At 39.3% G+C, this 25,689-nt stretch overlaps 1 long non-coding RNA gene across 2 annotated transcripts in view; it reads left to right on the top strand.

Annotated features, from left to right (window-relative positions):
- LOC139036615 (uncharacterized) overlaps nucleotides 1–25,689 on the top strand; it is a 64,935-nt gene that overhangs the window by 794 nt on the left and 38,452 nt on the right. For both annotated transcript variants that reach the window (XR_011489437.1, XR_011489436.1), the window contains exons 2-3: nucleotides 1,252–1,351; nucleotides 2,007–2,123. This is a non-coding gene — a long non-coding RNA (uncharacterized lncRNA). The remainder of the gene's footprint in view (nucleotides 1–1,251; nucleotides 1,352–2,006; nucleotides 2,124–25,689) is intronic.

Below are 25,689 nucleotides of genomic sequence, written 5' to 3'. Positions count from 1 at the left end.
TTTGGGGTGAAAAAAAGGGGGAGGAATGAACACTGTACTGTCTTGGCTGATGGAGTGTTTGGAGACAGCCCGGATGGTTGGGGGGTGGGGGGCGGCAGGGAAGGAGGGAGGGAGACAATGTTCAGGAACTAGAACTGGATTGTTTTTCGTTAAAGCCAGCAGGTCTGAGGATGTCAGGTGTCACGTGTGAGGGTAGTATGTTTTTGCCACTCAAAAACAGCTTTCTGCAGACACACAGAGAAATAAGGTTGATGTGGCCTTTGCTTTGGGTTCTTTTCTTCTCTTTTTTATTTTTTTTAATTTTTTTTTCCATTTATTTTTATTAGTTGGAGGCTAATTACTTTACATCATTTTTTTTGTTTATTTCTCTTTTTTTCCCATTTATTTTTATTAGTTGGAGGCTAATTACTTTACATCATTACAGTAGTTTTTGTCATACATTGAAATGAATTAGCCATGGATTTACATGTATTCCCCATCCCAGTCCCCCCTCCCACCTCCCTCTCCACCCGATCCCTCTGGGTCTTCCCAGTGCACCAGGCCTGAGCACTTGTCTCATGTATCCAACCTGGGCTGGTGATCTGTTTCACCCTAGATAATATACATGTTTCGATGCTGTTCTCTTGAAACATCCCACCCTCGCCTTCTCCCAGAGTCCACAAGTCTGTTCTATACATCTGAGTCTCTTTTTCTGTTTTGCATATAGGGTTATCGTTACCATCTTTCTAAATTCCATATATATGTGTTAGTATACTGTAATGGTCTTTATCTTTCTGGCTTACTTTGCTCTGTATAATGGACTCCAGTTTCATCCATCTCATTAGAACTGATTCAAATGAATTCTTTTTAATGGCTGAGTAATATTCCATGGTGTATATGTACCACAGCTTCCTTATCCATTGGTCTGCTGATGGGCATCTAGGTTGCTTCCATGTCCTGGCTATTATAAACAGTGCTGCGATGAACATTGGAGTGCACGTGTCTCTTTCAGATCTGGTTTCCTCAGTGTGTATGCCCAGAAGTGGGATTGCTGGGTCATATGGCAGTTCTATTTCCAGCTTTTTAAGAAATCTCCACACTGTTTTCCATAGTGGCTGTACTAATTTGCATTCCCACCAACAGTGTAAGAGGGTTCCCTTTTCTCCACACCCTCTCCAGCATTTATTGCTTGTAGACTTTTGGATAGCAGCCATCCTGACTGGCGTGTAATGGTACCTCATTGTGGTTTTGATTTGCTCTTCTCTTTTTTAGATTGTGAAACTTCTCAGGAGTGGAATCTTTTTTGACTGAAGGGGCCTCCCTTCCAGGGAAGCCTAGAGTTGCAAGCACCAGAAAGGAAGATTATGTGCCAGTAAGTGTAAGGGGCTCAATAAAAAAATTTTTTAAAGGTGGTAAGATTACATTCAGGAGCACATTCTACACCCATTCTTCAGTAGAGCTGAAGCAGGGTCATGACCTGGCGAAGTTCAACAAGCTGGGGAGGTGCCACCTTTCAGAGGCATGAAGCTTCTTCTGGTATTTCATTTCACTTGTGCATTTTAATCAGCTGTAGAATATGAGAACACATTTATTGTGCCCAGTGTAGAAACTTGCCAGAGATCTACAGAATGCTGGACAGTTGACATTGGTGTGCAAAGTAGGAACAAATCAGCACCAACCAAGATCTGAGCATTGGCCAAATTCATGCGGAGTCAGAATCTATCATTGCTTAATCCTATTCCAAATTGGAATTTATTAGCTTTGAGATTAAAAAAAAAAAAAAAAACTTCTAACAATATTTAAATTTGTAGAATTCCCAGCTGGCTTCTTCCAGTTTTTTTCTGTCCTCGTGGAAGCACTAACTTGGCTGACCTTCAGCTCTCAGCTTAACTGACCATTTCTCGGGGTACACACCATCCCACCTAAAGAAGCCTCCCGGTAGAACTTAATTCCTCTTTATCTTTTTGCCTGTCTCCTGCCACTGCAGTCAGCACCATGAAACAGGGACCTTTTCTCTTTCCTTCCAGTGTGTATCCCTAAGAGCTGGAAGACAGACTGACCTGCGGAAGGAGCAAAACTGATGAATCATCTGACCGAAGATGGCTTGCTACCTGACATTCTTTGTTGAACCAGGAAGCAGACAGGTAAGGCCCACGTTTCCCTGGACACACTTGGTCAAACCCGTTTGACGTTTCTGAGTGGCTGTATTATGGAAAAGAGCTTTCAACACTGAGGGCGCACAGGTCTTTGCTGTAGCAGAGGGCTCTCCCAGCATTGCCTACAGCTGAAACATGATCCAGTTTTGTCCAGTGGAACTTTAGAGAAAGTCTGCTGTGGGCATCTGAGAAAGGCTGGAACATTTTTGGCTAAATAAGCTTTCCATGAAACCATCCACCCCGGCTCAGGGTGGCTCAGCTCCCCCGGCGCACAGTAAACGTTGAGGCACAGATTCCATGTAAGCATTTGCTAGGACTGCCTAACAAGGTACCATAGACCTTAAACAGAAATACATTGTTTCACAGCTCTAAGAGCTCAAAGTCCACAATCAAGGTGTTGGCAGGGTTGATTCCTCCTGAAGGCTGTGAGGGAAAGATCTGTTCTGGGCCTCTCTCCCTGGTTTGTGACGGCCATCTTCATGTCTTGGGATGTCCTCTCTGTACATCTGTCTCTGCGAAAGGCCCCTTTTCCAAAGACAGTTATCATGTTGGGCTAGGGTCCATCCTCATTAACTCATTTTAACTCGCATTACCTCTGTAAGAATCTATCTCCTACAGGTTTGTATTCTGAGGAACGGGACTTCACATATGATTGGGGAGGGGAGAATACAGTTCCAGACACGGCATTCTGTAAACAGAGGAGTCAGTGGGTTCCAGAGGCCCATTCTTCTGTGTTAGAGTGGGGCCCCCTGGTGTGGGGCAGCCAGCAGGAGCATATACAGGCCAGAATCAGGAGAAGTTTGGCCTGAGTGTCTACCTCAATCCGCAAAGGACTGACAATCAGTCAGTTCACTCAGTCGTGTCCTACTCTTTGCAACCCCATGAACTGCAGCACACCAGGCCTCCCTGTCCATCACCAGCTCCCGGAATTTACTCATACCCATGTCCATCGAGTCGGTGATGCCATCCAGTCATCTCATCCTCTGTTGTCCCCTTCTCCTCCTGCCCTCAATCCCTCCCAGCATCAGGGTCTTTTCCAATGTGTCAACTCTTTGCATGAGGTGGCCAAAGTATTAGAGTTTCAGTTTCAGCATCAGTCCTTCCAGTGAACACCCAGGACTGATCTCCTTTAGGATGGACTGGTTGTATCTCCTTGCAGTCCAAGGGACCAACAGTGGAACCTCACAAATCTAGCCTGAAAGTACAATCACTCTATTGTGCAATAACGGAGTTAAGGCTGATGAGGGGACAAGATCTCCTGTTAATGGAATTTTTCAGACTTCAACAGAATTTTGATGGTGGGATATTTGCATGAAGTCTGATGGAGCTTTAAAGGCCAAATTCCCCAGGTCCAACCTTTGCTTAGAGACAGAGACCAGCCATCAAAGAATGCAGCCTCAGCTGATGGACTATGGACCAAGTCCATGGTCTGGAAATGAAATGGCTCTTTCTGTGTACATTCTAACTTCCTAGACTTTCATTTATTTGATAAGTATTTTTTTTTTTTTTTGATACTGGTGTCCTGCCAGGAACTCTGTTCACAGAACTGGGTTGTCCAGTTCCAGTTCTGGGGGAAAAAAAAAAAAAAAGGAGTCTTTTAAACTCTATTCAAAATCCCTGGAGTAAGGCCTGTGGCAGGGAGCATAGTAAGCGAAGAGGAAAAGAGGTTGCAAGGTGGGCAGTCACAGAAGGTAGTACCTTGAAGCCATGCTGAAGAGGCAGATTGTATTCGAAGAGCAAATGAAAGTTATTGGAGGGTTTTAAGGAAAGAGTGGCACGATCTGATTCATGTTGCTAAGAAGTCTAGGTCTTAAGGTGCAAGAGTAGAAGCAGGACGGCTATTAATAGCCTACCACTGTGGGTCAGGCCCCTAAGAAACAGTCCAGGATGGAGAGAGGCCTGTGAAGGATGCATTGAGGAACTCTTCCAGGGGAATGAAGGCAACAGGACTGGATGGGGAGAAAAGCTAATTTGCCCTGGGTCTGGGATGCCCATATTAAGGCAAGGGGACTGGTGGGCCTTTGTATCTCGTTATCTTTATGTTTTCTACCCGGACATCCATATCTTTATTCATTTGTTAACCTCCATTACACACTAAGTTCATCTTTTTGTCTTCCAGTGTTACTGACATATAATTTACATACAGCACTGTGTAAATTTAAGGTGTGCAGCATAATAATCTGACTTACATCACAAAATGATTGTCACAATACATTATCACAATGTCTTATTGTCACAAGTTTAGTGAACATTCAGTCATCTCATATAGATAGATATAAATTGTAAAACTAGAGAACGGTTTTTCCCTTGCGATGTGAACACTTAGGGTTTACTCTCTTAAGAACTTCCATATATAATCTATGGCTGTATTAATGACATTTATCATGTTGTACATTACGTTACTAGTAATTATATGTCATAACTGGAAGCTTGTATCTTTCAGCCACCTTCATCTAATTCCCCTCCTCTCACCCCTCTGCCTCTGGTAATCACAAATCTGATCTCTTTTTCTATGAGTTTGCTTGTTTGTTTTTCAGGTGTAATTGACCTGCAACACTAGGGGTGCATATGCTCAGTCATGTCTGACTCCTTTCCACCCCATGGGCTATAGCCCAGCAGACTCCTCTGTCCATGGAGTTCTCCAGGCAAGAATACTAGAGCAGGTTGCCGTTTCCTACTCCAGGGGATGTTCCTGACCCAGGGATTGAAACTGAGTCTCTTGCATCTCCTGTATTGGCAGGTGGATTCTTTACCACTGCACCACTTGTGAAGCTCCATCTACCAGTGTGGCACTGGTTTAAACAGATACAGTGTATCCATGGGAAGGACAGCTGTTTTAGAAGAGTGAGGGAGAACAAGCTGACCTCATTGTTTATTATGTGTATACCACATTGTTCTGATTACTTTAGCTTTCCTTGTAGTATAATTTGAAATCAGAGTGTGATACCTCCAGCTTGGCTCTTCTTTCTTAAAATTGTTTTGATGATTCAGGATCTTTTATGTGTCTGTACAAATTTTAGAATTATTTGTTCTAGTTCTATGAAAAATGCCATTGATATTTATAGGGATTGCATTGAATCTATAGGTTTCCTTGGGTAGTATAGTCAGCTTAACAATATTAATTTTTCCAACCCGTGAGCACAGTATATTTTTCCATGTGTTCGTGTCATCTTCAGTTTCTTTCATCAGTATTTTATAGTTTTTTGTTTATAAACCTTTTACCTCCTTAGGTAGGTTTATTCCTAGGTATCTTATTGTTTATGATGGGACGGTAACTGAAATTGTTTTCTCAACTTTTCTTTCTGATAATTAGTCACTAGTATATACAAATGCAACATATTTCTGTATATTAATTTTATATCCTGCAACTTTACCAAATTTGTTGATGAGTTCTAGTAGTTTTTTGATGGTGTCTTTAAGATTTTCACTGTATGGTATTAATATCATGTCATCTGCAAACAGTGACAGTTTTACTTCTTCCTTTCCAATTGGATTCCTTTTGTTTCATTTTCTTCTCTGATTGCCATGGCTAGAACTTTTAATACTGTGTTGAATAAGAGTGGTGACAGTGGGCCATCCTTGGTTTGTTCCTGATCTTAGAAGAAATGTTTCTGCTTTTTACCATAGAGTATGATGTTAGCAGGACAGGGAGGCCGGGCATGCTGCAGTCCATGGGGTCACAAAGAGTCAGACATGGCTGGGCGACTGAACAACAACAGCAACAAATGATGTTAGCAATGGGCTGCCATATATGGCCCTAGTCATGTTGAGGTATGCTCCTTCTATACCCACTTTCTGGGGGAGTTTTAATCATAAATGGATAATGAATTTTGTCAGAAGCTTTTTCTGTACCTATTGAGATGATACAGTTTTATTCTTCAAATTGTTAGTATGGTGTGTCACATTGATTGATTTACAGATATTGAACTATCCTTGCATCCTTGAGATAAATTCCAATTGATCATGGTGTGTAATCTTCTGAATGTATTGTTGAGTTTGGTTTGCTAATACTTTGTAGAGGATTCTTCCACCTCTTCACCTGTATTGGCCTGTGATTTCTTTTGTGTGTGTGTAACATCATTCTCTGGTTTTGGCATCAGGATGATACTGGTCTTACGGGATAAGCATGACCAGCTTCTTATTTGTCCCTGGTCTTCACTATTTCCTTCCTGTAGTCCCACTCTGGCCCTCTAGGTGAGAAAGAATAGTGAAGGGAGAAGTAGAAGGACAAGGAGTCTCTATAAATTGTCTGTCCTGTCAAAAACTAACTCTGCATTCTTTGCATTAAGCCTGATCTGGCTCTTTCTCTTATGAATGTTTTTCTTGGGATTTCAAAAATCCTGCAGTGTTGATGTCCTTCTCACTGTATTTTGTGCCATCCCTAAACAAGCTTCTTCCCCTGACTTTATTCCTGGGAATCTAGCTGTTCATACATTTACTTTCTGCTGAGGTTTTATAGCTGCCATCCCACCTCCTCCAACCCCTAGTATATTTTTCACCCACAGCCAAAATTTGACCCATGGGAAGCACTCATACATTATCTACTCAACTAACTCTGCAGGTCAGTCCTGTCACAGTTGAGGCTTTCCTCAATTGTACTCTGCATGTTTCTCATCCACTGTCTCCTCCCCCACTCACAACTGCACTGTATGAAGGACACGTATTAAGCTCTTTAAGTAGTCTTCTTAAAGTCCCTCTTCTTCCTTCCTTCTAAACTGAGGTTGAGGGGCACGTGAACAGAAAAGAGATGGCCAGCACAGCTCTCTCCAAAAAGCTCTTCCCTGGAAATCCACTCATTTCCCTTCTATAACTTCAGTATGGGTGAGGCAGGAAATTGACTTTCCAGTTATAACCTCCACAATTTTACGTCGCAGCCTAGTGCTGTACTCTGGAATAAATTATCTGTTGTATCTTGAATCCTAATGTCTTGAATGAGTGAAACAATTTTAACATGATTTCCTAGATGTATGTACAAATCGTGGATGATGTACAGAACAAATCAATACTATACATTTCGTCAGAAAGTGGATGGATGGGGAGAAAATATGAATGTTTTTGTTTTTATACCTTCTTATCTTTTGGTGTGTTGCAATGAGCCTTTGTTCCTATAGTAAATGATTAGGACTGTGTAAGAAACAACAGACATAGAAAGCACAAGTAAATTTAAATTCTTTATACAGATTATTCAAATTTAGGCCATATATCAATGGTCATTTCATATGCATCAAACAAAATGATTTTTATTCTAAGGTAATAAAAGTGTAGCATTGCCTTAAACATTTGAAAACACAAAAGTGTTTTCTCTGATCTTTATCTTGCATTTACATGTTGTGCAATTGATTGGCCTTTAATGAGTGAGAAGATAAAATAAGAGAAGTCTCTAATTGAATGGGAGGAGGGGGGACTAGAGCTAGTATGTTGTATGCTTCATTTCCATATAAGTGAAAAATAAAAAATAAACCCAGAGAGGTGCATTCTCTTATCAGTTTGAGCCACACCTATAATAATAATAAAAACTTGTCTGTAGGATTAATTAAACCTAAATTTCTAATCAAATATGTGCATTGTGCACATCACCAAAACCCACAAAAATGACAGTGAGGAAAGAGAATGGGAGGGAAGATGAAATGGGTGAAACATACCAACAAAACATGGGTAATAGAAAACAGAAGGGTTGAAATGGCTTAACTGAGAGGAGAAAGCTGAAACCTAAAAGCTTGAAGGGATCAAAGCCAATAAAAATAAAACATTTGCAGAAAAATGGACCCTGGAAAAACTCAACTTGGAGGCATCTCTGAAGGTGCAGAGTGGACTGAAAACAGGAAGACAGCTTGAAAACCTTGTTCAAGAAGTAGCTGGACATATAAATTTTCCCCCCAATCTAAAGGTTTATCACTCAGAGCACCAGAGACAGCTAAAAACACTGTACGGAAATCATGGAACTAAGGAAATATGGGCTCTCGATTACACACACACACACACACACACACACAGAGTATGGGAATGATGGAACTAAGGAAATATGGGCTCCCGATCACACACACACACACACACACACACACACACACACACTCACTCACTCACACACACACACCCTTCCCTGCTGTCTCCTGGCCCCCTTCCTCACACTGGCAACCCGATGTCTATTTTCAGGCAGGCCTGACGCTGACCAGCATGGACTCAGAGATCAACAGGTGCTGACACTTGAGAGTTCTTCCAATCGAATAGACAAGTGTTGCAAGAGGGAACATGTGTGGGTAGCAGGGGGCAGGAATGGTGCCAACGGAATTATACCCTCTACTTCCAAAGTGAGAAGTCAACAATAATTCCTAAAAAGGAAAACCAAGCCATAGTAGTTTAAGGATGTCATTTAGAAATTTAGAAATATTGAGCAATACCAAAGATGAGTAAGAGTCTTGCCCATCTCTGTGATTTTTATGGGAAAAAAAGGATTCAATCAATTTCTCAAGAAGAACCAGGGCCAACCACTTTGTGGAAAGCTTGTGCTCCATCATCCATCACACAGACTTAGAGACACCCAGACCGGATGAACTCAGACATCAGAAGAGGCGAGGCTTCTGTGACAAGTAACTAGTGCTGTGACACTGCCGCATAAGCCAGCACGCCACTCAGCAGAACACATGAATTCATACTTGCACACACAGACCTGTAGGTCAGGTGCAGTTTCTTGCAGTTTGGCTCATCTAGATGAGGCTGGAGTAAGTACTCTGGTTCAGGCTGTGCTTCTAGGCTTGGTTCCAGGCTGTGAAACCTGTTCCACATCTCGTTCTAGAGCTCAGACAGAGGACCAGTGGCTACGTATGGCATGTACTTGTCATCGTGAATCACTTTCATGAACGTTCCAACTGACATCCCATGCATTGTGTCAACTGACATCCTATGCATTGTGTCAACTGACATCCCATGGATCCAAAAAATCATATGGTCAAGCCCAAAGCCAGAGGTTGGGGAGCTGTTATTTGCCCACTATGAATTCATGGCCAGGGTGTAGATAATCTGACACCACTTCAACAGAGTGAAGAAATCACTAGAACTGATAATCCAGTCTACCAGCACGCCTTCTTCAATGTATCATTCAACAAGTGTGTTTTGATATTGGTCTTCATTCCCATTACATCATCATGGTAGTTCTGTCACCTTATCATATTCTCTGTCCTCTAGCAGGCAAATCTAGGATTGTATACAAATAATTTAAACACATTGCAATCATGTGTTTAAAAAAAAGAATATCTAGGATGAATAGCCTAGAGAAGTGTTCTGATTTGCCTCTTTATTTTTATGCAGTTATTTTGAGTCTTTAAAAATCTTTTTTTTTAATTACTTTGTTCAAAGTCTCTCTTTTTGTTTTAAACTCTCTCTTTTATCTAAATAAGAATACAGAATACCGTAAAAAATATACCCCATTTTATGTCAGGTTCCACTTGGTCCCTGTTCCGGATTTTTAAAAAATAGAAACTCAGAGCAAAATACACTGGAATGCAGGGAAAGTTATTTGATATAGAAAATGTGTAGTCTAGCCAAGAAGTGATTACTCCAGAAATCCTCATGGAGAATAAAGGATTTAATGTGAGACTTGATATTTTGGAAAAACAAACTGAGGATTAATAATATCCGGGTGATGTCTCCCAAAAACACCAAAGGAAACAGTGAAGACGTCTTAAAAGAATGGCTTCCAGATGCCTAGTAAATCATGTGTCTCTACCAAATGAGAACATGGCTAAAGGGGGATATTACTTATTTTGAGAAAAGAAGCATTCTTGAGTGACTAGTCGTCTTTTGCCCGTCAACTCTGTAATACTATTAAAGATCTAAAAGCCAAGAGTATTATCCTTTTCAAATAATGAAATGATGGATACATTATTTGCAATGAAAATTAGTTTAACTGCACAGTGTGATTTATTTGTAAGAAAATAAGTAAGTTAGGGTTTTATGGTGAGATGAATTGTCTTCTTTGGTGACTGGAATACATCTCGGAGTTTTGTAATGTGGAGGAAGGATGATTGTGAAAAGAGAGGATGGGAAAACCAGGATGGAGCTTAGTGCTTCAGAATATATTTAGGTACATTTCAGAAACAATTTGTAATCTGGAAACTGATTTCCTAAAGTATCTAGACCCACAGACCCTTTGGCAAGAGTTCATGTGTTCCTAGTTTGGAAGCCACTCACTTGGTTCATTGATGGAGCGTCTCAGGCCCCATGTTCCTCTCTGCCTTTTGCGGTCTTAAGTCACACCCTCCAATAGGCTCCAGTATGGATCTGCACCAGTCACATTGTGCCAGAACCCATTAGCTTTCAGAGTTGGGGTCTTGAAGAGCAGTTATTGAAGTCACTGGCATTGATTTTCCATATTGAAATCTTCCTTTGACTTTCTCAGTGATTCATAGTCTTATCCCTGTAATATTACCTGGCAAGTGTTTGGGCTCAAAGCAGTTCTTCTCTGGGTTTTGTCACTGGATTAAAAAACAACAGTAACAGCAGCAGGAATGAAACTAGTCTCTAGGGATGACAAACAGATTGTAATCCGATATCATAGAACAGAAATTAGAATGCATACATTCTCTCTGAGGGGTATTGCATTTACTCAGTTACATTTCCTATAGAGGATTTTAAATACAAATGGGCCATTTTGCAATTTCCATGGATATTAAGTTCTTAAGGTAGAAAAAGGGGGAAAAAGGAAGTCTAAATGAACTAAATTAATCTTCTATTTCCTTCCTAACTGACAAATCAGCTGAAAGAGGCAGAAGCACGATTAATAAACCATATGCAACACATTGCCAGTTGTCATTTGAGGAAACTGTTTTTTCTCCTGTCTTATTGATTACCTAAGTGTTATAATAACATTACAGGAGCTTTTTGGGATTAGGAAAGCCATGGTGATTTTTCCCCCTCCTTTGCAAAAGTGTCTACTTCCTTAGCTTCTGTAAGCTCACTCAGTATTAGTTAAGATTAGGTTCTGGTGTGAGAAACAGAGACTCCAAAAACAGTGGCTTACAGAGGACAGGAGTTTATTACAACAGCAGTCTGCAGCAGCAGTCAACTCCGCAAAGTCCTGGGGGACTCAGGCTCCTCCTCCGCTGGGCAGGACTCACATGTCCAAGGTCTCCCTCCTCTCCAGCATCAGGACCACTTTCCAGCCAACAGGAGGAAGGAAAGCATCAAGAGGGGCAAAGGTCATGCACTGGCTTTCTTTTAAGGAAATTGCCATACCACAGTTCTACTTATATCTCAGTGGCCAAAATTAATCACATGAAACATTTTGGCTTTTTACATTCTGAAGCTATCTTAATAGACACACAGAAATTTGAATGAACCAAATTAAAATTTTGTTTGTTTGTTTTTTGGCTGCACTGCACAGAGCAGCATGCGGGATCTTAGTTTCCTAACCAAGGAATGAACCTGCACCCCCTTGCTTTTCAAAGCACAGAGTCTTAACCACTGGACTGCCGGGGAAGTTTCCTATTGTCTTTTCTAAAAATCTGACCCTTTTATCATTAAAAAGTTACCCTGTTTTTCTCCAGTAATGATTTTTGCCTGGGAGTATATTTTGTCTGATTTTAATAGAGGTACATCAGCTTTCTGTTTGGTGTTTTCCTGGTGTATCTTTTTCTCTCCTTTTGCTTTCAATTTTTCTGGAAACTTACATTTTAGATATGTTCATTGTAACAGAATACAGCTGATTTTTTTAAAAATACAGTCTGACGGTGTTTGGAATTGATATGTACATGTTGCTATATTTTAAATGGATAATTAACAAGGACCTATTGTATAGCAAAGGGAATCCTGCTCAGTACTCCATAATAATCTAAATGGGAAAAGAATTTGGAAAAGAATAGATACATGTTTGTATATGACTGACTCCCTTTGTGGCACACCTGAAACTAACACAACATTGTTAATCAGTTATACTTCAATATAAAATAAAAAAATTTTTTAATAAAGTCAAAAAACTATTGTTTGACAACCTTTGTGTTTGATGAAGGCATTTAAGATAGTTACATTATGTGAAATCTTATTTTATGTTTCCATTTGTCCCATCTTTGCTATGATTCTTTCTCCTCTGTTGCCTTTTGCTTGAATTGATTAATTTTTTCCTAATTTTGTTTTATCTACCACTGTTTGGATGTTGTGCACTCTCATACTGTTCTTTTTGTGGTTACCCCAAAAATAACAGACATAATTAACTTATCAAAGTCTCAGATTAGTGTCGTTGCCCAACTGCTGAGCCCTCATCCATGTTGGAGTTGTGTCCCTTCTGGTACAACATGCTACTGCTGCTTTATACAGTCAACATTTCATATTGTTTGTTTCTATGCGTATATTTACCAATTTCTCTGCTTTCCTTTTCTTTGGAAAAAAAGAATCATCGAGGTATGACTGGTGTGCAATAAACTACACATGTTAAAAGTGTACAATTTGGTAAGTCTCAACATATATGAAACAGTCACTACATCCAGGAGAATGAATATACTGTCACCTCTAAGAGGCTTGTCACACCCTGTTTTACTACTTCATCTAGCCTCTTTATTTATTTATTTATTTATTTATTGGTGGTGGTGCTTCAGGCAGGAGCCTAAATCCAGATCCTGTTACTTTGTCATGGTCATTAGTGGACATTTCTCTCCAATTGTATCTCAGACTTTGAATGTGATATCACTTTCCTTCTCTCTCTCTTTTACACTCATTAGATTTTCCCTTAGTAGAGGTCTGCTGGAGAAGAAAATGGCAACCCACTCCAGTATTCTTGCCTGAGAAATCCCATGGACAGAGGAGCCTGGAGGGCTACAGTCCATGGGGTCAGTAAGACATGATTTAGCAAGTAAACCACCACCCAAAGATCTGCTAATGGCAAATTGCCCTCAGTTTTTGATGGCCTGATAATGTCATCAGCTTCAGTTCAGTTCAGCTCAGTCTCTCAGTCATGTCCGACTCTTTGTGACCCCATGGACTTCGGCATGCCATGCCTCTCTATCCATCACCAACTCCCGGAGCTTGCTCAAACTCATGTCCATTGAGTCCGTGGTGCCATCCAACCATCTCATCCTCTGTCATCCCCTTCTCCTCCTGCCTTCTATCTTTCTCAGCATCAGGTTCTTTTCCAAAGAGTTGGTTCTTTGCATCAACTTGACTTCATGCAGAGAAGATTTTTTTTTTCCCCCTAAGAATAGAGGTCTTGGTTAAAAATAGTTTCCTCTTTGTACATTGTATATATCACTTCACAATCTCCTGACTTCCTTTTTTGCCATCAAGAAATCAGCTGTCAATTTGTTACTCCTCTAAAGGTAGTACATCTCCTTTTAAGATCTCTTTTCATTCTTTCTTTTTGAATAATAAGCATTTATAAAAGGCATAGGGCAATAGACATAGAGAAAAAGCTAGTAACTACCAGTAGGGAGAGAAATGGTGGAGGGGCAAGGTAGGAGTAGTAAATTAAGAAGTACAAATGATTATTTGTACAATAAATATTAATACAAAATGTATTGCACAACATAAGACATATAGCCAATATTTTAAAATAACTGAATGGCACATAACCTTTAAAAATTGTGAATCATAATATGCTGTGTAACTGTAACTTACATAATATTGTGCATCAACTATATCTCAAATGTTCAAAATAGCTGAGAATAACAGTAGCATAATAATAACTAAGAGCAAAAAAAAGGCATAAGATGTATAAAGATCAAATACAGCTTGCTTCTTTTATAGAATTGAGGATCTCTTTTTCTCTGATACTCTACAGCTTCACCATGACTTTTCTAGTTGTGAGTTTTCTTCATATTTATCCTGCCTGATTTTTGCTCTGCCCTTGAGTCTGACCAAAGATCCTTTTCAACAATTCTGGAAAATTCTCAGCCATTTTATTCTCACACATTAACTCTGTTCCCTCTCTCTTTTCTTTCGGAAGCTCTGTTCATCCTAAGTTGCTTCAGTCATGTCCAACTCTTTCTAGCCTGCCATGGATTGTAGCCTGCCAGGCTCCTCTGTCCATGGAATTATCCCAGCAAGAATACTAGAGTGGGTTGTCATGCCCTCCTCCAGGGGATCTTTCTGAGCCAGGAAGCAAAACCGTGTCTCTTTTGTCTTCTACTTTGGCAGGCGGGTTCTTTACCAGTAGCGCCCCCTGGGAAGCTCCAGTTAGGCACATATCTCCTGTCCACCCATTTTCTTTAATTATTTTCCTATGTATTGCATGTGATTTCTGTGCCAGCTTCTGGATAACGTCCTCATGATTATTTGTCCTTGAGATCACTAATGCTTTCTTCAGCTGTGTCTAAAGTGAAGTCGCTCAGTCGTGTCTGACTCTTTGCAACCCCATGGACTGTGTAGCCTACCAGGCTTCTCTGTCCATGGGATTTTCCACCAAGAGTACCAGAGTAGGTTGCCATTTCCTTCTCCGGGGGATCTTCCTAACCCAGGGATTGAATCCAGGTCTCCTGCACTGCAAGCAGACACTTGACCCTCTGAGCCACCAGGAAGCCATCAGCTGTGTCTAGTCTACTGTGAAACCTATCCATTGAGGGTTTATTTTGTTCATTTCAATAATTATGTTTTTCATTTCCAGGTACTCTACTTGCTTCTTGCTCAAATTATGGTCATTTTATATAGTCTCTTGTTCTCTATACAGATTTTCAAACTTTTTCTTTATACATGCTAAGCATAATTATTTTATAACCTGATAATAACAATATCTGAAGTCTTGTGGCTTTATTTCTAATATCTTTATTCTTTCTGCTTCTTACTCATGGTACCTTGTTTCCCTGTGTGTTGAATGGTATTTTTCTGTGAGCTGCTCATTTCCCTTGAAATTTTTTTTTCAGTGAATTCTTTGAGAACTGGGGGAAAAAGTTTCCTGTAGAAAAGATTGGCCTTTGCTTCTGCCAGATTTCTGTATATCTAAGACTGCTTTGAATTCTGGTATCATTTTATATATTTGGTTTGTAATTTTTCATTTAACAATATATCATGAAATGTGTGTTACTCTAGATATTCACCTACTCATTATTTTTAATGTTGCATGGCATTCTATAACAATGATATAATTTATTTAATCCTTTAACTGTGTGGAACACAACAGACTGTGGAATATTCTTATATGGGAATACCAGACCACATTACCTGCCTCCTGAGAAACCTGTATGCAGGACAAGAAGCAACAGTTAGAACTGGACTTGGAACAATGGACTGGCTCAGAATTGGGGAAGGAGTATCTCAAGGCTGTATTTTGTCACCCTGCTTATTTAACTTATATGCAGAGTTCATCATATGAAATGCTGGCCTGGATGACTCACAAGCTGGAATCAACAGCAGATGAATGGATGAGGAAGCTGTGGTACATATACACCATGGAATATTACTCAGCCATGAAAAAGAATTCATTTGAATCAGTTCTAATGAGATGGATGAAACTGGAGCCCATTATACAGAGCAAAGTAAGCCAGAAAGATAAAGACCATTACAGTATACTAACACATATATATGGAATATAGAAAGATGGTAATGATAACCCTATATGCAAAACAGAAAAAGAGACTCAGATGTATAGAACAGACTTGTGGACTCTGGGAGAAGGAGAGGGTGGGATGTTTCAAGAGAACAGCATTGAAACATGTATATTATCTAGGGTGAAACAGATCACCAGCCAGGTTGGGTGCATGAGACAAGTGCTCGGGCCTGGTGCACTGGGAAGACCCAGAGGGATCGGGTGGAGGGGGAGGTGGGAGGGGGGACCGGGATGGGGAATACATGTAAATCCATGGCTAATTCATTTCAATGTATGACAAAAACTACTGTAATGATGTAAAGTAATTAGCCTCCAACTAATAAAAATAAATGAAAAAAAAAAACAAGCTGGAATCAAGATTGCTGGGAGAAATATCAACAGTCTCAGATACGCAGATGATACCACTTTAATGGCAGAAAGTGAAGAGGAACTAAAGAGCCTTTTAATGAAGGTGAAAGAGGAGAGTGAAAAAGCTGGCTTAAAACTCAACATTCAAAAAATGAAGATCATGGCATCTGGTCCTATCACTTTATGGCAAATACGGGAAAGAGTGGAAACAGTGTCAGATTTCATTTCCTTGGGCTCCAGAATCAATAAGGATGGTGACTACAGCTAACAAAATTAAAAGATGCTTGCTCCTTGGAAGAATAGCTGTGACATACCTAGACAGTGTATTTTAAAAAGCAGAGAAATCACTTTGCCAACAAAGGTCCATAAAGTCAAAACTGTGGTTTTTCCAGTAGTTATGTATGGTTGTGAGAGTTGAACCATAAAGAAGGCTGAGCGCCAAACAATTGATGTTTTCAGACTGGTGCTGGAGAATACTCTTGAGAGTCCCTTGGACAGCATAGAGATCAAACCAGTCAATCCTAAAGGTAATCAACCCAGAATATTCATTGAATATTTGAAAGGACTGTTGCTGCAGCTGAAGCTTCAATACTTTGGTGACCTGATGCGAAGAACCAACATATTGGAAAAGACCCTGATGCTAGGGAAGATTGAAGGCGAGGGGAGAATGGGACACAGATGGTGAGATGGTTGGATGTCATCCCTGACTCAATGGACATGAGTTTGAGAAACTCAGGGAGATAGTGAAGGACAGGGAAGCCTAGTGTGCTGCAGTTAATGGGGTCACAAGGAGTCAGACATGACTCAGCCACTGAACAGACCAACAATTTATCCTTCAACTGTTTACTTTTTAGGAGACATCACTAAAAACCTGTATCTTTATATACATAACTTTACATGCTTGCATAATCATCTCTAATTTTTATATAATGTAAAATATATATACCCTCTAATCATATACATTCATTATTCAATAATATATATTGAATGTATTCATTTACACATTCAAATGTGTGTAATACATGCATTATGATATATACATATATACGTCCAGAAAGTTGGACTGCTATGGCTAAAGAAAATGTGTACTTTAAAAATGTTTAAAACATGCTACACATGACCTTCTAGAAAGATTCCGTCAATTTGCAGCCCACCAGTGGATAGCCATGCCCTTGACAATGCTAGATATTATCAGTCTTTGAATTTTGCTGATCTGCTGAGAATATTATTATTTTAATCTGCTGATATCTCACTACTAATGAGGCTGAACATATTTGCTCACATATTTGACTGTTTTTCTCTTCTATATGATGGCTCTTTATTTATTTTGCCCTCTTTATAGTTTTTTCTGAATCAATTCTTTTTTTTTCCATTTATTTTTATTAGTTGGAGGCTAATTACTTTACATCATTACAGTAGTTTTTGTCATACATTGAAATGAATTAGCCATGGATTTACATGTATTCCCCATCCCGGTCCCCCCACCCACCTCCCACTCCACCCGATCCCACTGGGTCTTCCCAGTGCACCAGGCCCGAGCACTTGTCTCATGCACCCAACCTGGCTGGTGATCTGTTTCACCCTAGATAATATACATGTTTCAATGCTGTTCTCTTGAAACATCCCACCCTCTCCTTCTCCCAGAGTCCACAAGTCTGTTCTATACATCTGAGTCTCTTTTTCTGTTTTGCATATAGGGTTATCATTACCATCTTTCTATATTCCATATATATATGAATCAATTCTTATAGATAGTCCTTGAACCTTACAAATTTTAACATCTTTCTTTTAAACATTTGATCCAGAAATAGCTTTTACAATGTAAATATGAACTAGTATGAATTAGGATTGAAATGCTTTCATAATAAATACTGTTCTTGAGACAAAGCTGTGCAGTGAATAATTGTAAATGGTGTATATGGTGATAGTCTGCTCCATCAGCTCTTTGGTAGTCTCTGGTTTTACACCATGAATATTATAGTGCTCTTTGTGACTACTTTTAGAATTTGTATTTTCTCATTTCCTGTTTCTGATTATTACCTAAAGTTGAGTGCTTTACTTGAATAAATGGATATTTGAATTGAGGCAGAAGAACCTACCAGTAGTGATTGTATATTTTATTGTTGAGAAAATTAAGCCTAATTGTTTCCTGAATATTTGAAAAAGGTATTAGGCATTCACATACTAATAGTCATACTTAGGAAGCTATTTCTGATCAGATTTCTGATGGTTTACTAAAGATAAACTTATTTTCAGACACCTTAATTTTTTTTTAATTTCAAGTGTTTTAACATGTAGCCAGTTTTCACCAGATGTTTCCATCATCATTATTTATCTAAAGCAGTAATATTTATATTTAACAACTATTGTTGGAGAGAGATTAGAGCATTATTGTAATTTGAAGTTTTATTAATGCATATTTTACTGTTTTGGAAAATGTCTAGTATTTCTAATGACTGTTCAAATCTGAGTTTCTTATGAAATTCTTACTTGGTTTCTATAGTGAATTCTTTTGAGCTATGAATTTTTTGTAAAGTTATTGGAAAAGCCATTTTCTGACAATTATAAGGCATTGGCTGTAGCCATTGATGATTTTTATAAGTGTTTCTAGTGTGAGAGAAATTTGACTTTGCATAGTGAAATAAACTGAAAATTATGGAAAGTTTCTTAATTCTTTCATAGGAGTGCATTCCTTAGTCATAGAATCATACAAAATGATATAATGCCAAAGATTTTTTTAAACTTCTTTGAATTCATGGCTTATATAGTTCCTATAACTAGGAGCATTTAGGACATCTTCAACTCAAATTGGATAAGGGATGTGTAAATTGTCTTAAAAATAAAATCTATATTTTAAGAAATAAAATTGGTTAAGAATCATCATGGCTTAGAAATTATATTTTTCAGAATTTTCCCAAGAAACTTACAAATAAGCTTGCTAAACACACAAATTCATCTGATTCAAGACTGATCCAAAATTTAAAAAGATTACAAAGTCTTAGTAAATTTTTTACTTCACTGAATGTATGATTAAAACAGTTTAAACATTTTGGCATTTAAATAAAGTCAGATATTCTTTCTTATTTATTATTTTCAGGACATATAATTTAAGGTTACAAAAGTTTAAATTATATTTTTTTTAAATGTCAGATCCATTTGATCATTTAAAATTATTAAAAGCAGACAGAATAGAACGTTGATACTGAATTCATGATTCAGTATGAATTTGGCCTGAGAGAATGAATGACTACACATAACTGGCTTTCTCAAAATAAGCTACTGAGAGATAGAACTATAAACCTTGCACTTCATCAGTTAAGTGAAAGCATTTTTATCTGCTATGTTGTAAGAGATGCTGGTCCTTATAAACACGATAATCAGATTATTTGGAACATGATGCAGCCAAGTAAAAGTTACCTTGCCAAGTTATCAAGCAACTTCTGAAATTCTCTGGATTTAGGTATCAGCCAGGGCCAAAAGAGATCAAGACCGAAAGGGAGCCAACATAGCAATCAGAAGAAGAATTCAGAAATACTGGGAAAATGAAATCAAGTCAAAAGTAAGAACTTGAGCCTCTAGAGATACACCAGTACAACCAAGTTTACAGAGAAGGTGGGTAGGCAGAACTCAGTGGGTTACACTTTTAACCCCAGTGTTAAAACCCAGTGGGGTTACACCCCCGCCCACTATCAGAGAGACACTATCACAGAAAAAAAAAAAAAGAGTAAAGAAAGACTTACCTTGTAATCTTCCCCAAGGTAAAAACTTCAGCTACCCTAAGGAGTCTTCAAATATGTTCTAGTCTTAGTAAATCTGGAAAGTTAGCTTGTATAACTGACCCTAAACTTTGTAACAATAAATGTGTAAGTCACATTAAGTATTGTGTGTGTCATATGTAACTATTATTATTTCAACAATCAGATAATTTTCTTTTTAAAATCTTTTCACCTATGCTAAATATTAGTAGCAACTTCTATGACTATTTACAAACTAAATATTTAACATAATTCATGTATCACTTGGCAATATGTAAGCAAAGAATCTAGTCAGTGCTATATTTTGCTTTGCAGAAGTGTTTAATTAACTTACCTCTGTACTTATATCAGTACATACAAAGTTCAACAAGGCATGAAAATCAGTAAGTAAAACTACATGTGGGGAAAATACTTCCCTGGGGAGAAAATGTTGTAGTCTTCCTTTTCAAGCTGGCAGACACCATCGACTTAATTAACTTTCAATTGTCTATTAAAATTAATTCAATCTCATCAAGAACCAAAATACTAACAAAATGTTTGTTTGTGAAAGTTTAAGTAGTAGGTGTTTCACTCAATACCATTTTCTATATTTAGAACCAGAAAGTGACATCAACAACCCTCAACAACTTATTTATTGTCTTATTTTTGGTCTCCAAACACGTCCATACACCATGTGCTCTGAACTTTGAGTCCCAAAAAGAGAATCCCAAACATTCACTATATACATATGTCTGTGATTACTTCTAACCACAACAAAACTTTCAAATGAAAGTGGAAAATAAGAATATAGGAGTTTGTTTCTCCATCTTGCAACTTTGTTATAAGTACACACAAACACATTAATATCAACTTCACCAAGCAGGATACAAAAATTATATGTAAATGATGATTATAACTATGTAAAAACTGTAAATGAAAAAAAGATGGGAGGCTGAGAATCCACTAAAATTGTAACAGTGGTTATGCTAGGGTTACAGAGCCAGAGGTCTCTTGCTTGCCTTTTTGTTGATTTTCCAGATGCCCTGCAGTGTGGGGATACTGCTGTAATGAAGAGTCTACTACTCTCTTGTCTTCTTTACTGAACACCCCCAGAAGACTACTCGAAAAATATGTAGTGATCAACATACAGTTTATTGGCAGTTTGGTAGGAGAGGATTTGCATCAGAATTTGCAAGTCCCTACACAGGCTGTTGTCCAGCATCCCTTTTGTGCTTTAGTATCAGGAAAGCTCTTCTTCCTTCCCGTTGCCACCTTCTTGCAGCACCACCTTCTTGCAGCCTTACTGCTCTCGTCTTTAGCCTCCGAAATGCCAATTGTCTCCCATCAACTTTCTTCCTCTTGAAATTATTAGGAAGGTTTAACTATGCCTTACATTCTGCCTCTAAATTTGCTTATCAAACCCATCCCATCAGGACACAAATGGATTTTGGAGTCACCAGTAGCCACCCTCATTATGTTTCTGAGTGTAAACGGGCATGATATTCCGAGAATAAAATATATCAGTCTCTCTCAGAATTTAAAATATACATATATTTTGGCCTAAAATCCCACAGTTAGAAATTCATTCTATGAAATTATATCACCAAAGATCACCAAAGGAAAATGTACATGGATATTTATTGCAACAGCATTTGTCATAGCAAAAACTGGAAATGTATGAAGTATCCAGCAGTATGTGTGCACGTGGTCAGTCGTGTCAGACTCTTTGCAACCCCATGGACTGTAGCCTACCAGGCTCCTCTGTCCATGGGATTCTCCAGGCAAGAATACTGAACTGGGTTGCCATTCCCTTCTCCAGGGGATGTTCCTGACCCAGGGATCAAACCCGAGTCTCTGCATCTCCTGTATTGGCAGGTGGATTCTTTACCACTGTACCACTTGAGAAGCTTCATCCACCAATATAGCACTGGTTTAAACAGTATATCTGTGGGAAGGACTATTACACAGCTGCTTGAAAAGAATGAGTGAGAACATGCTAATCCAGAATGCGCTCGAGATATGTATATCTATGTATATATAATAAATAATAAATATCCATGTATATGTATATATATATATATATATATTAAAGTCAAGATATTAAACAATCTTTAAGGATTTTTCAGAGGGTGAAATGCAAGCTACATACTAAACCAGAGGTCCCCAACCTCTGGGATCTAATGCCTGACAATCCAAGGTGGAGCTGATGAAATAATAATCAAAATAAAGTGTACAATAAACAAAATACACTTGAATCATCCCCAAACCATCCCCCACCCCACCCCCAGGTCCGTGGAAAAGTTGTCTTCCACGGAACCAGTCCCTAGTGCCAAAAAGCTTGGGGACCTCTGCACTAAACCAGACCCTAAAAAGAAAAAGCAAATTTGTGGAGGAGTACAGTGGGTCGTGCCATGAAGTCACTGGGCCTTTATCAGCTGCAGACTGCAGTCCGGGAAGTGGGGCTAACCTTTCTGGCCCAACTACTGGGCCGGCCATGTGATCTTTGGGGAGATGCATTAGCAGTGCAAGTAGCTGATGTGGCCAGCACAGCAGGTAGTCACAAAAGATAGCAGATCATTTCTGCACAGCTGCCCTCAGGTTGCCCTATTGTGACCCCCAAGGGGCAGCACCGTGGCCAGGACGGGGGCAGGCTGAGACTTGCCACAGGGAGAGGGTCTGGTGAGTTCTCCCACACTGTGCACTTTTCATTGTTTTGGCCTTGTATGTTCCTGTTTCTTGGCGAGAAGCCAGATGGACCTGATTTGTCTGGTGAGTTACTGTCACACATGACCTGTGTTCTTTAGTTTCTTCCATTGTATCGCTTTGAGATGCTGAAACATCACCCCTGCACTTTAACAAATAGCACCTGGATGGTCTCATCTTGTTTCTTTGTGAAGCAATTGCGAAACACTTTAGTAAAAAAAAGATTTATGACAGCTCTTCTATTTTTTTCCATTTTATATGTCTGCTAAATTCCATTTTTTAAAAACATTATAGAGAAAGCCACTGGTGGAATTGCAATGTCTAGAAACGTTAACGTCTCCGTAAAAATAAGGCCACTCGAATCTTGTTAAACTGATATTGTATTCGTTGTGCTTCTTAATGCCCACGTTCATTCCAAAGGACTTATAAAGTGAAATCATCAAAAAGTTCCCAGCTGCACAAGTCTTTTGAAACTTTTCTGTTGTAACAGGGTCTGCATTACCCATTACAAAAACATGCAAGGGAGCTTAAAGATAGTTTAACAAAAAGACTAGAAACGGAGAATATCCAGGTGGCTTTTTAAGTGTGGAACATAATAAAACAGTGTTTGGAAAGTACGATGCCAAGACGTAACTAGAAAACAAAAAAGCCCATTTATAAGCTGAAGTGTAACTTTCAATCATAAATAGAAGAAATGTCGAACATGCAAGGAGGGGAAATAACATGAGCACTTAATAAATATGTAACTAAAAGCCTTCAGATGTAGAAGAGCAATAGGACAGTATGTGCTGGGCCCATCCTTCTGAAGCTCTGATCTAAGGCTTTGAGTTACACATTCTATCAGTCAGGGCCTCCTCAAGGAAGAGAAATCACTTGAATATTTAAAACAGAGGGCCTGGTGCAGAAAACTGGTCACCCAGGGGAAAGCAGAGCTGAAATGCCCAATAGCAAGACAGGGAGGCAACCCAGAGGTTAACACACCATCCCTGGGCCAGACTGAAGATGCAAAAGGTGAAGGTAATCTCAGAGGAACCAGAAGTGTCCCACTGTTGATAAGATATTCCCAGGGACAGAAAGGGAGCAGGAGAAATACCCTGGCTTCTCCCTCCTTCCTCCCCCTATCTCCTGCTAATATCTGCCTGGCCACTCCCAGCTTAGGAACCGGTTCACCGGGCTCACTGCTACCGCAGTACAGAGGGATACATCCCAGGACAGATGGATCCAGGACCAGCACAAATGTTGCTGCATTAGCGGATGCACACCCTTCTTCCAGTATGTTCAGGGGAGCACTTCCCTTGAAGGGACATGTAGCACACCAGGATGACAGGGACTCGGTCCTGCCCATGATACTCCACTCAGAACAAGTAGATTCACCCCTGACTGCTCCCTATGTCTTGACAGAGTTGCTCTGCTGCGTTACTTAAAGTAATATTTCAGTTTGGTCATACACATTTCTCAAGGGCTCATTTGGCTTGTAGTCTGGATGTCCTGCTGTAATTCATCCACTGGCCTTTGGGCAGACCACACTTCGTGACACCAGGGCCAGGTTAAGTGGAAGCCCAGCTGGACAGTTGTCCCTGACACCAACCAACGAGAAATGCTAAGACATCAATGGGACGTTAAAACATCTCTGGAAATGTCACTAGCTGGGGAGAAAAAACAAACAAATCCTTGCATTCCCCCAAATTCCTCCAAAGGAGATAGAACTTACTTTATCTGGAACCCACTTTCAGACACTGCCTCATCCACACCTTCAGACTAAAACTGCTCTTGAGAACAATCAGGAAGCCAAATCCAAACAGTAAAGGAAATCTGTTGGCTCATATAATTTTTAAAAAGATGAGTCAAGGTGACCTTCAGGCAAGTCTTGATCCGCAGCCCAATGATATCCCCAGGCCCATGCCTCCCTCATCATTAGCTCATGGTTGTAGGAGGACTCACAGTGGTCTGTCCACGAGGTGAGAAAAGCCCTCTTCTCTCAATACAGGATCTTCAGGGTCACCAACAATTATTTGGCCAGGCTTGGGCTTCTTGGGAAATACAGTTTCCTTAAAAATTAGTGTTTCCTCCCCATTCATCCGGTCTCTAATGCATAACTTAAGGTGTTTGAAATGAAAACAGGGAGTGAGAGGACTCAGGACTAAGCTTACTTACATTTATGAGAAATTCCCACCTTCCTGCTTTCTCTGGCACCTACCTCAGCTTGTGAAGGAGAATTAGCTTTTCCAGCCTTGAGAGGCTTCAGATGTCTGGGCCCCCAGACACCATGGATGGCCAGTTCGCTTAAGTATCTCTTAGCAAAATCAAACAGTAGAAACCTCTTAAACATAGTGGTAAGGACTGCTTATAGCTCAATTTAAATTCAAAAGGAAACATAATAAAAATAGATTATAAACATTTTATTTTCACTCATCCATTCATCAGTGTTTTGGCATGAGGTAAAGGCCTTTTCTTCAAATGTGAGTCTTTTCTCACATTAAACCTTAGACGTAATGCATTGAGGCATAAGATATAGTTTCTTTTATTCTTGTTTTCTTTTAATGTGTAGTGAGAATTTAAAGGAACATTGATGTGAGGAGAGAGAAATCCTTTTAAAATTTTACAATTTCCCCCATTTTTTATAGTTTGAGAGCAATTTTTAAGCTCTTGACTTTTATCAAGTCTTTCCAAGCATTTAATCTAGCTTTCCTAGGGCGAAAAAAAAAAAAAAAAATTCCCTCTGTTGTCATACTCATGGCTCATTGGTTTCTGTAATTCTTTATTTCTTACTAACTTATAAAATTACAATAAACATAACTGGCATAAATACGTTTGGGAGAAGACACAAATAAATTGGGAGCTGTAAAACTCAGTGGTGGAAACAAGTGTGCTTCATGGGGTAAGGGCAACACCTAAACCCATGAGCATTTGGAGGACTGTGGGCTTATGTTAAGATGTTTTACAGAAGAACAGAACATATTAAATGGCCAAGTATTCAGTTCAGCAGACATTGGTTGAGACAGCAACTACTGCATTATGTTCCCTTTCTGCTTTCACAAAGACCACCTGCCCCTTAAGCTTGTATCACTCACATAAGACCTACCTCAAAGTCACAATACATATTTAAAATCTCCAGAATCCTGATTTTTTATACCAGATGTCAGTGCCACCGCCTTGTTAGAAATGTACTCAGAGTCTGAAAACACAATAGGAAATATTTTAACCCACTCTTTGCTGCAGTATACAAAGGTGTCCAGCTTGACCC

This window comes from Odocoileus virginianus, chromosome 9, assembly GCF_023699985.2.
Source record: "Odocoileus virginianus isolate 20LAN1187 ecotype Illinois chromosome 9, Ovbor_1.2, whole genome shotgun sequence".
NCBI lineage: Eukaryota > Metazoa > Chordata > Mammalia > Artiodactyla > Cervidae > Odocoileus > Odocoileus virginianus.
Note: the sequence above shows the minus strand (reverse complement) of the source record. Positions and strands in the feature narration are given on the sequence as shown.